This window comes from Lepidochelys kempii, chromosome 13, assembly GCF_965140265.1.
Source record: "Lepidochelys kempii isolate rLepKem1 chromosome 13, rLepKem1.hap2, whole genome shotgun sequence".
In the NCBI taxonomy this organism is placed as follows: domain Eukaryota; kingdom Metazoa; phylum Chordata; order Testudines; family Cheloniidae; genus Lepidochelys; species Lepidochelys kempii.
The window spans coordinates 36,221,696-36,236,149 of record NC_133268.1 but is presented as its reverse complement, the minus strand read 5'-3'; the positions used below and the strand labels follow the sequence as shown (position 1 = coordinate 36,236,149).

At 43.8% G+C, this 14,454-nt stretch overlaps 2 pseudogenes; both read right to left on the bottom strand.

Annotated features, from left to right (window-relative positions):
* Positions 1 to 1,418: 1,418 nt before the first annotated feature.
* LOC140896756 (olfactory receptor 14I1-like) lies at positions 1,419 to 6,627 on the bottom strand (annotated as a pseudogene).
* A 6,612-nt stretch (positions 6,628 to 13,239) lies between these two features.
* On the bottom strand, positions 13,240 to 14,230 carry LOC140896755 (olfactory receptor 11A1-like; annotated as a pseudogene).
* Between the last annotated feature and the right edge of the window lie 224 nt (positions 14,231 to 14,454).

Below are 14,454 nucleotides of genomic sequence, written 5' to 3'. Positions count from 1 at the left end.
CCCTCCTCTGGACTCTTTCCAATTTTTCCACATCCTTTTTGTAGTGTGGGGCCCAAAACTGGACACAGTACTCCAGATGAGGCCTCACCAATGTCGAATAGAGGGGAACAATCACGTCCCTCGATCTGCTGGCAATGCCCCTACTTATACAGCCCAAAATGCCATTGGCCTTCTTGGCAACAAGGGCACACTGTTGACTCATATCCAGTTTTTCATCCACTTAACCCGTAGGTCCTTTTCTGCAGAACTACTGCCGAGCCATTCGGTCCCTAGTCTGTAGCGGTGCATGGGATTCTTCCATCCTAAGTGCAGAACTCTGCACTTGTCCTTGTTGAACCTCGTCAGATTTCTTTTGGCCCAACCCTCCAATTTGTCTAGGGCCCTCTGTATCCTATCCCTACCCTCCAGCATATCTATCTCTCCTCCCAGTTTAGTGTCATCTGCAAACTTGCTGAGGGTGCAATCCACACCATCCTCCAGATCATTTATGAAAATATTGAACAAAACCAGCCCCAGGACCGACCCTTGGGGCACTCCACTTGATACTGGCTGCCAACTAGACATGGAGCCATTGATCACTATCTGTTGAGCCTGACAATCTAGCCAGCTTTCTATCCACTTTATAGTCCATTCATCCAGCCCATACTTCTTTAACTTGCTGGCAAGAATACTGTGGGAGACCGTGTCAAAAGCTTTGCTAAAGTCAAGGAACAACACGTCCACTGCTTTCCCCTCATATATACAAATATATACAAATATTACACAAACTTTGCATTCATTACAATGGACTCCAAAGACTTTGAAACTTAATACAGTCAGGTTTTTTCAATGCTATTGCAGGAACTTGCGAGATCTGTCCCACGCACCATGTTTAAACACTGCTTAGAGACACATTACTGATTTTAGTATGTAATGAAGACTCCCAGAATTGTGTTCTGCTGTACATGACTTTTCATAATATACCCATCATCACAGTACCTTAGCACTGTCCTGTAGTGCAGGGGTTCTCAAACTTCATTGCACCATGACAACCTTCTGACAACAACAATTACTAAACAACCTGAAGCCTGAGCCCGCCCGAGCCCCTCCACCCAGGGCAGGGGGTCAAATCCCAAGGGTTTCAGGCCCAGTCAGGGATCTACAACCTGAGCCCCTCTGCCCAGGCCTGAAGCCCTCCAGCTTTGACTTCAGCATTGGATGGTGGAGCTCAGGCTTCTGCCCTGGGCCCCAGAAAGTCTAAGTGAGCCCTGGTGACCGCATTAAATTGGGGTCAGGACCCATTTTGGGGTTCCGACCCACAGTTTGAGAACTGCTGCTGTAGTGAATTTAAAAGCATCTCTGCATTTGAAAGGAATTCCGCCATTCATTTATGAATACGAGACCCTGGACAGGGGAGGGAATATTAACCTATATACATATTAAGAAGTAAAAAGGCTCTTGGTAAAAAATATCTTGCTTGAAATTTTGCCCAGAGCTTCTTTTATCTCTTTGTTTCTCAGGCTGTAAATGAGTGGATTTATTACTGGGGTAACCACAGAATACAATATAGTAGCCAGCATGCCCTGATATGGGGAAGATTCTGATCCTGGCCTTAGCTACATGTATATTCCAGTGCTGATAAACAATGAAAACACAACTAGGTGTGGAGAAGGCTTTATACCTGCCCTGTGCAGAGGGAATTCTCAGCACAACAGAAAAGATGTGAATGTAGGACACCAATATGGAGATTAAGAAAAATAACCCCACAAAAGCACTACATACAATATCCACTATTTCATTAGCACTTGTATCAGCACGAGAGTTTCAGTAGCTGTGGGATATCACAGAAGAACTGATCAACAACACTGGACACACAGAAAGGTAATAGGAAGGCATTAGCAGTGAGGAGCAATGAATAAATACAGCTGCTGATCCAGGAACCAGCTGCCATCTGTGCACATGCCCCTCTGGTCATGATGACCCTGTAACGCAAAGGATGGCAGATTTCAATGTAGCAGTCATATGCCATCACTGTGAGAAGGACCAACTCTGAAAAGGCAAAGAAGATACCAAAATAGACTTGGGCAACAGAGCCAGAGAAAGAGATCTGTCTGGTGTTGGTTAGGGAGTTCACCATGGACTTGGGGATGGTGACGGAGATGTCTAGGAAGAAATACATAGGGCTGTGAAGATGGTGGTCGAGGGCTACAGCTACGATGATAAGAAGATTGCCCATCAGGGCTGCCAGGTAAATCACCAGGAACACCACAAAGTGCAAAATCTGCAGCTCCCGAACATCAGAGAATCTCAGGAGAAGGAACTTGGTCACGGTGCTTTGGTTGGACATTTCCTGCTGTGTGGAGAGAAATGCAAGATAAAACCAGATGAGGGTAAAAAAGAAGAAAAGAGGACACTATATGTAGTTATTCTTCTGTAGAAAAGATTCTGGATTCTAGAACTAGTGCAAAGAATAGTCCTTTTCTAAGGTCATTCAGATCCAAGGAGAAAGTATTAGTGACAAATTATTCTCAATGAAACATTTATTCAGATACATTTTGCGAATTTAATGTTCATGCTATGTCCTATAGTCGATTGAAATTTTCCCAAATTTATTTGCTCTTCAAAATGATTCAGCCTCATTTACAGCTAGAGAAATGCATTGGGACAAATTCTGTTTCACAGTTACAATAATTCATGAGTTTTAAGCATTTTTTCCTTGCATTTTATCTATTTAAATTTTCACAGTTGCTGGAAATTATTTGGAGGACAACATAGAATGGGGCACAGACAATATTTGTGTAATGACATTGAAACTGAAAAAATTAAAGGTTTGTAACCGTTAAAATGCAAGTTGTCAATATCACGTCAAAATATTCAAAGTAAATACCCTGAAAACGAAGCACAACTAAGTTCTCAAGTAGGATTTTTCTTATTTTACATTGCTGCACATTTTTATTATTATCAGTGGAAATATTTTTCATTGGTTTTTGTGTATATATTGAAATTAATATTTACCGACTTTTCTTGATAAATCTCTTATTCTTCCAAGCATTCTTATAATTCAATAGAGAGGACATTGGCACACTCCATGGCCATGTATTTACAGTGTTATATAGGGTATGTCAGCATTGCAAAAAAACTCCCTTTAGCGATGAGTATCAGAGGCTAGGTCAACTGATTTGAGCTCGTGATACTAGGCTAAAAGTAGCAGTGTAGACATTCCCGGTTGGGCTGGAGGACCGGCTTTAAAACCCAGTGAAGTGAAAGGATCTCAGACCCCAGCTCCAGCCTGAATGGGAATGTCTACTCTGCTATTTTCAGCCCTGTAGCCTGAGCCCCATGAGCTCGTGTCAGTTGACTGAAGCTTGAAGCTTTGAAGCTTGCTGCTGTGGGGCATTTTTATCCCCCAGTATGGACGTACTTATGGTGTTAAAAAAAAAACAATGATGCTGTTTTTGGTGGGATAACCAAAAGAAACAGGTGGTGGTGGCTGGGAGTCTCATTCTATCTGATTCCCCAGGGCACCTTGAACAGTACATTCAGTGCTAGGCATAAAAAAGAAAGATAATGAAAAATGAAGACAGAAGTGGGGAGGAACAGAGTTTTTATAGGTTGGAAGGAATCAACTGTGAAGAAAATGTATTATGTCCCCATAAGCAGATATCTATATAACTGTCATAAATATAAAGGGAAGGGTAACCACCTTTCTATATACAGAACTATAAAATCCCTCCTGGCCAGAGGCAAAACCCTTTCACCTGTAAAGGGTTAAGAAGCTAAGATAACCTCGCTGGCACCTGACCAAAATGACCTATGAGGACAAAAGATACTTTCAAAGCTGGAGGAGGTGGTGGTGGGGAACAAAGGGTCGGGCTGTCTGTGTGATGCTTTTGCTGGGAACAGATCAGGAATGCTCTTCAGAACTCCTCTAAAAAGTTAGTAAGCAATCTAGCTAGAAATGCGTTAGATTTTCTTTTGTTAAATGGCTGGTAAAATAGCTGAGCTGAATGGAATGCAGATTCCTGTTTTTGTGTCTTTTTGTAACTTAAGGTTTTGCCTAGAGGGATTCTCTATGTTTTGAATCTGATTACCCTGTAAGGTATTTATCATCCTGATTTTACAGAGGGGATTCTTTTACTTTTTCTTCAATTAAAATTCTTTTTTATAGAACCTGATTGCTTTTTCCTTGTTCTTAAGATCCAAGGGTTTGGGTCTGTGTTCACCTATGCAAATTTCCAAATTTCCAAATTTCCCCAGGAAAGGGGCTGTAGGGCTTGGGGGGATATTTTAGGGGGAAGATGTCTCCAAGTGGGATTTTTCCCTGTTCTTTGTTTAATACGCTTGGTGGTGGCAGCATAGGGTTCAAGAACAAGGCAAAGTTTGTACCTTGATGAAGTTTTTAACCTAAGCTGGTAAGAATAAGCTTAGGGGGTCTTTTGTGCAGGTTCCCACATCTTTAACTGTAGAGTTCAGAGTGGGAAAGGAATCTTGACATGGTGGCAGAACGGTGGGATTAGTTTGAGATTATTTTTTGAGATCATTTTGAAACAGAAGCACAGTAGGATTTTAAAAGGAATTTTCTTCCACTTTGGGCTGCTTAGAAGCAGGTTTTAAGCTGAAAGCAGTTAGAGTTTCGCTGTCTCTGCCTGGGGGCCAGAGCAGCAGGCATAACAAACGGGATTTATCCTTTTTGAGCTGGAGTTTTTTCTACCTCAAGGCAGGGTAGTTAACCTCCTGCAGGAAAATTCACAAGTTTTTCACAGACCTGAAGAGGTTGTTTTTTTTCTTTTAAGCTAAGAGCAACTAGAGGGTTTTTCTGTCTATTTGTCTGGAGAAAAAAGATTTTTCTGTAGGCTAAGAATAGCTATCAGAGAACATAGGTATCACATTACAGCACAAAAATTTTACAAGCCAGTTTTTTTTTTTTTAACTCTCAGGTGTAAAGTTAGTAAAAAAAGGAGAGGCTAAGATGACAGAACCCAAGGCAGAAAAAGCCAAAGAGGCTGCCCACAGGAGAGAAATGGAGGTAAAGGAAAAAGAAATGGAGGCAAAGGAAAAAGAGTGAAAGCATGCACTGGAGATGGAGAAAGCAAAGGCTCAGCAGAATATACCGGATAACCCTAACAATCTTTACCCAACAGTCCACAAATGGGAGCAACTATGTCCACAGTATGATGAATCCAGTGATATTGCTGAATATTTTCTCACCTTTGAGAGACTGTGCACACTCTACAAAATTCCTGAAGCTCACAAGATGACCATGTTGGTTGCAAAATTGACTGGAAGAAATCTGGACATATTCAATAAGATGCCTATTGATGAGCCTTCTAACTATAATAAATTCAAGGATTTGGTTTTAAAGGAATTTCAAGTTACACCTGAAACTTACAGAGTAAAATTTAGAGCCCTTAAGAGAGGACCTGGACTAAGTAATGTGGCTTATCTAAACCAGATAAAGGATCTGTTAGATAAATGAGTCAAAGCAAGGGGTGTAACTAGCTTTTAAGGAATGTGTGATTTGATGGCTCAGGAGCAATTCCTGAATATGTACAAGGAGGAAATGAAACAGTGTTTGTGGGATAAGGAAATGGACTCAGCAGAAAGTCTTGCTTCTTATGCTGATCAATACGAGCAGTCCCAGACCACCAGAGAGGTGGGGCAAACCGGAACAAAACGGATGGAGGGAGGAGAGAGAAGCAACCCTGGTCGCAGTTGGAGCGGATACCAGAAGGGACAACCTCAGACCTCACCCTACTATCGGGGGCGCCCAAGGCCCCAACTACACCCCAAGGAACACTCCAGACACCTTATAGTCCCGCCACACTGTTCTCCAGCAACCCACCTTGCCCCAGTGACCCGTCAGCTGCATGATGTTTTAAATATAACGAGCCGAGGCATGTAAAGGCCAGCCGCCCCAAGAGCCCAAACAGTTTACAGTTCATTGCACCAGAATCACACCAGAGGTCCTCAGGCCCAGTTACCTCCCAGATACCCTCAGAGCGGAGGGAAGCTGTGAGTGTGGGTGGGAAGAAGGTCACCGTGTGGAGGGACACTGTAGCACAGGTGTCGGCTCTCCATGCTTTCTTAGTGGACCCCAATTTAATCGACTCAGATGTCCAAGTGACGATTCAACCCTTCAAGTCAAACTCTTTTGACTTGCCTACAGCCAAGTTGCCAGTCCAGTACAAGGGCTGGTCAGGAACATGGACTTTTGCAGTCTATGATGATTATCCCATCCCCATGCTGTTGGCCAATCATGTGAAGCTAGCCAAGAGGGTGGGAATGGTCACCCGCAGCCAAGCTAAGCAAGCTGTCACGCCTAGCTCTGTTCCGGAAACTTCTACCAGGACCCGGTAAGAGGTGATGGAACCAGACCCCATGCCAAAGTCTGCAAAGCAGTAGTGGATCCAGTCTCAGAGACCCAGACAGAGCCAGTCTCAGAACCGGAACTGGCAGAACAAACAGCAATAGAACCATTCCCAGCACTGAATCCAGTACTTGCAACCCCAACACCAGTGGGCCCCACTGAACCTGCACTGGCAGCAGCAGATAATCCGACACAAGAGGCTCAGCTGGAGCCTGAACCCCAACATAGTGCACCAGCGGAGAGCTGTTCACAGGCAACAGAAACAGCCCTATCACCTGCATCGCTTCCAGAGGAACCAAGCCCAGATCCACAATCCAGTGAGGAACTGATATCTTCAGCATCAAGGGAACAGTTCCAGACCGAACAGGAAGCAGATGAAAGCCTCCAAAGAGCTTGGATGGTGGCACGGAGCAACCCACTGCCTCTCAGCTCTTTTCAGCGATCAAGGTTTGTTGTAGAAAGAGGACTTTTATTCAAGGAAACTCTTTCTGGTGGACACCAGAAAGACTGGCATCCTCAGAGACAGTTGGTAGTTCCAACTAAGTACCGGGTACAGTTCTTAAGCTTAGCCCACGATCATCCTATTGGCCATGCCGGGCTGAACACTGGGAGGGAATGGGCAAGGATATTTCTCCCTATGTCCGGACTTGTGAGGTGTGAAAAGAGTGGGAAAACCCCAAGACCAGGTCAAAGCCCCTCTCCAGCCACTCCCCATCTTTAAGGATCCATTTCAGCAAGTAGCTGTGGATATTCTGGGTCCTTTTACGAAAAAGGCACCCAGAAGAAAGCAGTACACGCTGACTTTCATGGATTTTGCATCCAATGGCCGGAAGCCGTAGCTCTGAGCAACACTGGGGCTAAAAGTGTGTGTCAGGCACTAACAGACATTTTTGCCAGGGTAGGTTGGCTCTACAACATCCTCACAGATGCAGGGACTAATTTCCTGGCAGGAACTAAGGAAAGCCTTTGGGAAGCTTATGGGGTAAATCACTTGGTTGCCGCTCCTTACCACCATCAAATAAATGGCATGGTGGAGAAGTTTAATGGAACTTTGGGGGGCATGATACGAAAATTCGTAAATGAACACTCCAATTATTGGAACCTAGTGTTGCAGCAGTTGCTCTTTGCCTACAGAGCTGTACCACATCCCAGTTTCATGTTTTCACCATTTGAAGTTGTATATGGCCGTGAGGTTAAGGGGCCATTACAGTTGGTGAAGCAGCAATGGGAGGGGTTTACACCTTCTCCAGGAACTAACATTCTGGACTTTGTAACCAACCTACAAAACACCCTCCAAACCTCTTTAGCCCTTGCTAAAGAAAACCTACAGGATGCTCAAAAAGAGCAAAAAGCATGATATGATAAACATGCCACAGAGTGTTCCTTCTAAGTAGGGGACCAGATCATGGTCTTAAAGGTGCTCCAGGCCCATAAAATTGAAGCGTCATGGGAAGGGCAATTCACGGTCCAGGAGCGCCTGGGAGCTGTTAATTATCTCATAGCATTCCCCACCTCCAACCAAAAGCCGAAGGTGTACCATATTAATTCTCTAAAGCCCTTTAATCCAGAGAATTAAAGGTTTGTCAGTTTACAGCCCAGGGAGGAGATGATGTTGAGTGGCCTGAAGGTGTCTACTATGAAGGGAAAAGTGCTGGTGGTGTGGAAGAGGCGAACCTCTCCATGACCCTTGGGCGTATGCAGTGACAGCAGATCAAGGAGCTGTGCACTAGCTACGTGCCAACGTTCTCAGCCACACCAGGACTTAGTGAACAGGCATACCACTCCATTGACACAGGTAATGCTCACCCAATTAAAGTTCAACCTTACCGGATGTCTCATTAAGCTACAACTGCTATAGAACGGGAGATGCAGGATATGCTACAGATGGGTGTAATCTAGTGGTTCTAGTGTAATCCAGTGGTTCTAGTTCCCAAACCAGGTGGGGAAATATGTTTTTGCATGGCCTACTGTAAGCTAAATGCTGTAACTTGCCCAGACAACAATCCAATGCCATGCACAGATGAACTTTTGGAGAAACTGGGAATGGCCCAGTTCATCTCTACCTTGACCTTAAGCAGTACTGGCAGGTACCACTGGATGAATCCGGAATGGTAAGCCCTCACCACACATGTCGGGATGTATGAATTTAATGTACTCCCTTTCGGGCTGTGGAATGCACCCACAACCTTCCAAAGACTTGTAGATGGTCTCCTAGCAGGATTGGGAGACTATGCAGTCGCCTACCTTGACAATGTGGCCATATTTTCGGATTCCTGGGCAGAACACCTGGAACATCTACAAAAAGTCTTCGAGCACATAAGGGGGGCAGGACTAACTGTTAAGGCTAAGAAGTGTCAAATAGGCCTAAACAGAGTGACTTACCTTGGACACCAGGTGGGTCAAGGAACTATCAACCCCCTACAGGCCAAAGTGGATGCTATCCAAAAGTGGCCTTTCCCAAAGTGAAAGAAACAGGTCCAATCCTTCTTAGGCTTGGCCGGATATTACAGGCAATTTGTACCACAATACCGCCAAATTGCCATCCCACTGACCCACCTAGCCAAAAAGAAACAGCCAAATGCCGTTCAGTGGACCCAAGAGTGTCAGAAGGCCTTTAACGAGCTTAATGTGACACTCATGTCTGACGCTGTGCTAAGGGCCCCAGACTTTGACAAACTGTTCCTAGTAACCACAGATGCATACCGAGCATGGTGTGGGAGCAGTTTTAACGCAGGAAGGACAGGGTCAAGAATTCCATCCTGTAGTGTTTCTCAGCAAGAAGCTGTCTGAGAGGGAAAGCAACTGGTCAGTCAGTGAAAAAGAATGTTACGCCATTGTCTACTCTCTGGAAAAGCTACGCCCATATGTTTGGGGATGGCGTTTCCACCTGCAAACAGACCATGCTGTGCTACAGTGGCTTCATACCACCATGGGAAATAACAAAAAAACTTATTTGGTGGAGTTTAGCTTTCCAAGATTTCGACTTCGACATCCAACACATCTCAGGAGCTTCTAACAAAGTGGCTGATGTACTCTCCCATGAAAGTTTCCCAGAATCAACTGGTTAAAATCATCCTTGAGATGTGGAAAATATTGTTAGTCTTTATATCCTTGGTAGTATATTTAGAGGTGCATGTGTCTTATTAACTCTGTTTTCTCCTAGAGCTCCAGGAAGAAATCCCAGCCAGTGTTTCACCCTAGCTGAGATTTGGGGGGCGTGTCATAAATATAAAGGGAAGGGTAAACCCCTTTGAATTCCCTCCTGGCCAGGGGAAAGCTCCTCTCACCTGTAAAGGGTTAAGAAGCTAAAGGTAACCTCGCTGGCACCTGACCAAAATGACCAATGAGGAGACAAGATACTTTCAAAGCTGGGGGGGCGGGAACAAAGGGTTCTCTCTGTCTGTGTGTCTTTTGCCGGGACCAGAGCAGGAATGCAGGTCAGAACTCCTGTAAAAAAAAAATCAGTGAGCAATCTAGTTAGATATGCATTAGATTCTGTTTTGTTTTAATGGCGGATAAAATAGGTTGTGCTGAATGGAATATATATTCCTGTTTTTGTGTCTTTTTGGAACTTAAGGTTTTGCCTAGAGGGATTTTCTGTGTTTTGAATCTGATTACCCTGTAATGTATTTATCATCCTGATTTTACAGAGGTGATTCTTTTACTTTTTCTTCAATTAAAATTTGTTTTTGAAGAACCTGATTGCTTTTTCCTTGTTCTTAAGATCCAAGGGTTTGAGTCAGTGTTCATCTATGCAAACTGGTGAGGATTTTTATCAAGTCTTCCCCAGGAAAGGGGGTATAGGGCTTCGGGGGATTTTGTGGGGAAAGACGTTTCCAAGCGGGCTCTTTCCCGGTTATATTTTGTTCGATGCTTGGTGGTGGCAGCAATAAAGTCCAGGGACAAAAGGTAAAATAGTTTGTACCTTGGGGAAGTTTTAACCTCAGCTGGTAAAAATAAGCTTAGGGTTTTTTTCATGCAGGTCCCCACATCTGTACCCTAGAGTTCAGAGCGGGAAAGAAACCTTGACAGCTGCTTAGCAGCCTCTTGTTCATATTCTGACCTATTCATGATGACGACAGCACCTCCTTTGTCAGCCTTTTTGATTATGACGTCAGAGTTGTTTCTGAGGCTGTGGATGGCATTGTGTTCTGCACAGCTGAGATTATGGGGCAAGTGATGCTGCTTTTCCACCATTTCAGCCCATGCACGTCGGCGGAAGCCATCTATGTAGAAGTCTAGTCTGTTGTTTCGACCATCAGGAGGAGTCCACACACAATGCTTCTTTTTGTAGTGTTGGTATGAAGGTATCTGTGGGTTAGAATGTTGTTCAGAGGTGTGTTGGAAATATTCCTTGAGTCTGAGATGTCGAAAATAGGATTCTAGGTCACCACAGAACTGTATCATGGTTGTGGGGGTGGAGGGGCAGAAGGAGAGGCCCCGAGATAGGACAGATTCTTCTGCTGGGCTAAGAGTATAGTTGGATAGATTAACATTTTTTAGAGATGAATTGAGTTTACTCTAGCAGCACCTCTTTGAGGGTGGTCTATGTTATTCGCATGCAGATGGGGAAACCAGAGCATGGGTGTTTGATACACAGCTTCCCAACAGGGGGTGGTAGAATATGATATTATGCTTCGGTTTTGTGCTCTCTTTTCTTATGGATGACCACTGAACAATAAAGAACATTTGGGTGGAGGGATAGCTCAGTGGTTTGAGATTTGGCCTGCTAAACCCAGGATTGTGAGTTCAATCCTTGAGGGGGCCATTTAGGGATCGGGGCAAAAATTGAGGATTGGTCCTGCTTTGAGCAGGGGGTTGGACTAGATGACCTCCTGAGGTCCCTTCCAACCCTGATATTCTATGATTCTAAGTGACTCAGCAAAGGTCATCCAGGGGGTCTGTGGTTGAGCCAAAAATGTAACCAGGCCTTCTGAGTTCCACAACGATGCCTTCTAAATTAGTTGGTTGAAAAAGGAACGTTTTCCAGCCTAATTTACCAAATGAAACATAAGGGCAAATATGACCATTGTTACTGGTTTCCAACTGGAGTAAAGTTGGTGATGTATAAGAAAATCTGCAGGAAATTCCTTTTTCACACTCTTTTTACTGTTTAAAGCAATAAAACCACCTGATTAATGTATTGTCTTTGAATGTAAATGGGATTTGAGCATCTAACTTCCTTAGTCTCCTTTGAAAATCCCAGCCATAGTTCATAAAGTCTACAATGTTATTGACTAACCTGAAAACAAATAAAAATAATAATACCAGCAAAACTCCACAAAATTATGGATCTTTTGACATGTACCATAGCTAATGTGGAACATTTCTTACCATTAAGCCATGATTTGAACTCTGGAAGCTCTCTGGAAGCCGTTTTGTGAAATGTTTTGTTCAATGGAAGGACCTGATATGGTCATCATCTCTTCTAAAATAATTCTTCTTTCTGCTCAGCCTACCGGAAGGATCAATGAGTAAGTGGCTGAGATTTGGGAGGTGGGCAATCCTGAATTTGACAGCTGTGTCCTACTGGTTCAGGAGGCATTGATGAGTTTTGATGTATTGATGAATTTAAGCTCCCAAGCTCATCTTTTGAAAGGTTTCCTTTGAGGATGAGGACTGAGAGGTCAGATATGGAGTGATCATTTTGTGAAAAGTGTTTGCTCATCAGTGATAGTTTGCTTTTGTCTTTTATCATTTTTCTGTGTGAGTTCTTTCATGAGCGTACTGATTGTCTCATTTCACCGATATTGTTGCTGTTGGGGTAGTTGGTGCTTTGGATGAGTTTTACACCATATGTTATGATTGGCATGTGTAGGCCTACAGAGTCTTAGAAGGACAAGCTTGTGTGACCAGAGGCTGGTGGTTTCAGGGAGCTAATCCACATCAGGCACAAACAAGTCTCCCTTGCACCAAGGACAGGTGTTGGCAAAGTGCCTCCCAAACCCAGGTTCCTCTGGGAAGCATCACAATGGCCATGGGAATTTAACCTGAAAGTTTCACCAAAATGACCAGCACTTCATCCATCCACTCATCCACCCCTCCATGAATGATTGTGATGTATGAAAAATATCAGTCCAGAAAGTTAATGAGAAATCTAGCTCAGTAGTAGAAATGGTTGAGATTTTCCATTAGAAACATGGGGGGGGGGCAGAGGGGAGGAGTTTGGGCAGAAAATGGCTATTTCATCAAAATGGACTTTTCCTTGGGGAAATGTCTATTTTCAATTTTTAAAAAATAGTGGTTGATTTTTGTCGTTGAAAATCTCAAAAAAATCATCAAAAAATGTAGCTGAAAATGGATTTTTTTTCCAAATTTTTTCATGGGGTGTGTGTGGATGGAATTCCTGATTAGTTCTATTCAGAAGAAACCACAGCATGATAGGCACTGAATTTTATGCTCACAGCACAAACACAGAAATTTAGATGCAAACATAAAACACTCTTGCTGGAAGGTTGCAACATAATATGACTTTATTTCTTAGAATACAGAACGATAGTTCACAAAACCCCCAAACCAGTGAGAGACAAAGCAGGCTTCTCCCTCAGGCATAATTCACTGCATCTTGCTCTAGGTTGGCTCTGTGCAGACTGACTCCTACTCCTAGATTGCAGGCTTCTCTACAGAGCCCTTTGCCTGCATGCAGGACCAGTAAACCCCTTCCAAACTTGGAATGATAACTTGTGATTTTAACACACTTGTCAATACACAATACAATTCAATACATGGCACATTCAGTGAACACCTGTAAATCACATTGATTTCAGTAGGACTGACATTCCATATAGTTTGTTTCAACGGGATAACGTTCATGAAGGACTGACTTGAGCCAAAGATAGCAGGATCGGACTCCGAGTTCAGATAACATGAGCTGCATCACATGGTCTCCATTTTCATTTTGATCTAAAGGCATTAGCTTGAATTCTCTGAACTGCTGTGAAAGTCCCAAGTTTCCTGACAACTTTCCTCAGGGCCTCCTTTACTTCTTTGTTTCTCAGGCTGTAGATGAGGGGATTGACCAGTGGTGTAAGGATGGTGTAGAAGACAGAGAAGACTTTGGTCATGCCTCGCAGTGTGTTGATGTCTGGGAGCAAGTAAACAATGATTAGGGTCCCATAGTAAATGGTCACCACCATGAGGTGAGAGGAGACAGTGGAAAATACCTTTTGCCTGCCAGTGCTGGAAGGGATTCTCAGGATGGTGGTGATGATAGAAATGTAGGAAGTCAGGGTTAATAGAAATGGTGGTAGTGTGAATAAGGAGGACAGCAGGAAAGCCACAAGTACCATGCTGTGGGTGTCACTGCAGGAGAGTTTTATCACTATGTTGAATTCACACAGGAAATGGTCAATTTTATTGGGACCGCAGAACATTAACATCGATATCCCAGATACTATTATGGAAGCAGCCACAAATCCACTAATCCAAGACCCTACCACTAGCTGGAAGCAGAGCCTATCATTCATAAGGGACACATAGTGCAGTGGTTTACATATCGCTAAATACCTATCATAAGACATCGCTGCCAGGAGATAGCATTCTGAACATGCCAAGACTCCAAAACAATAAAGCTGCATGAAGCAGCCACTCACAGAAATCCCCAGTCTGGAGACTGGCCAGCATCCTGGGCAGGATGTTGGAGGTGTAGCAAGTCTCTAAGCAGGACAGGTTCCCCAAGAAGAAGTACATGGGGGTCTGAAGGTGCGGATCAGCCACAACTAGCACAACAGTGAGGATGTTCCCGGCCATGGTCATGATGTAGATCACTAGAAACAACAGCAAGAGAAGAACCTGCAGTTCTGGTACATTCCCAAATCCCAGGAGGATAAATTCCATGATGAACGTTTGATTTCTGCTTTCATGTGTGCCAGGGGGAGTATCCATGGGAGGGGGGAAGAGAACGCTGCAATGATAATAAAGAGACATTTGCTTTTGTAGTACAGTGCCAACATTTACAATTCAATTATTGCAAAAAAGGACCCCTCTGATGATTACCATCCCTAGTCTTACTTGAAGAAACTGGACTGGGGTGTTTACCACCAGCTATCACTGCTGCTGGAGAAATCTAAACATTTTCCTCAGCAATATTGCTTGTATATTTCTCTTGC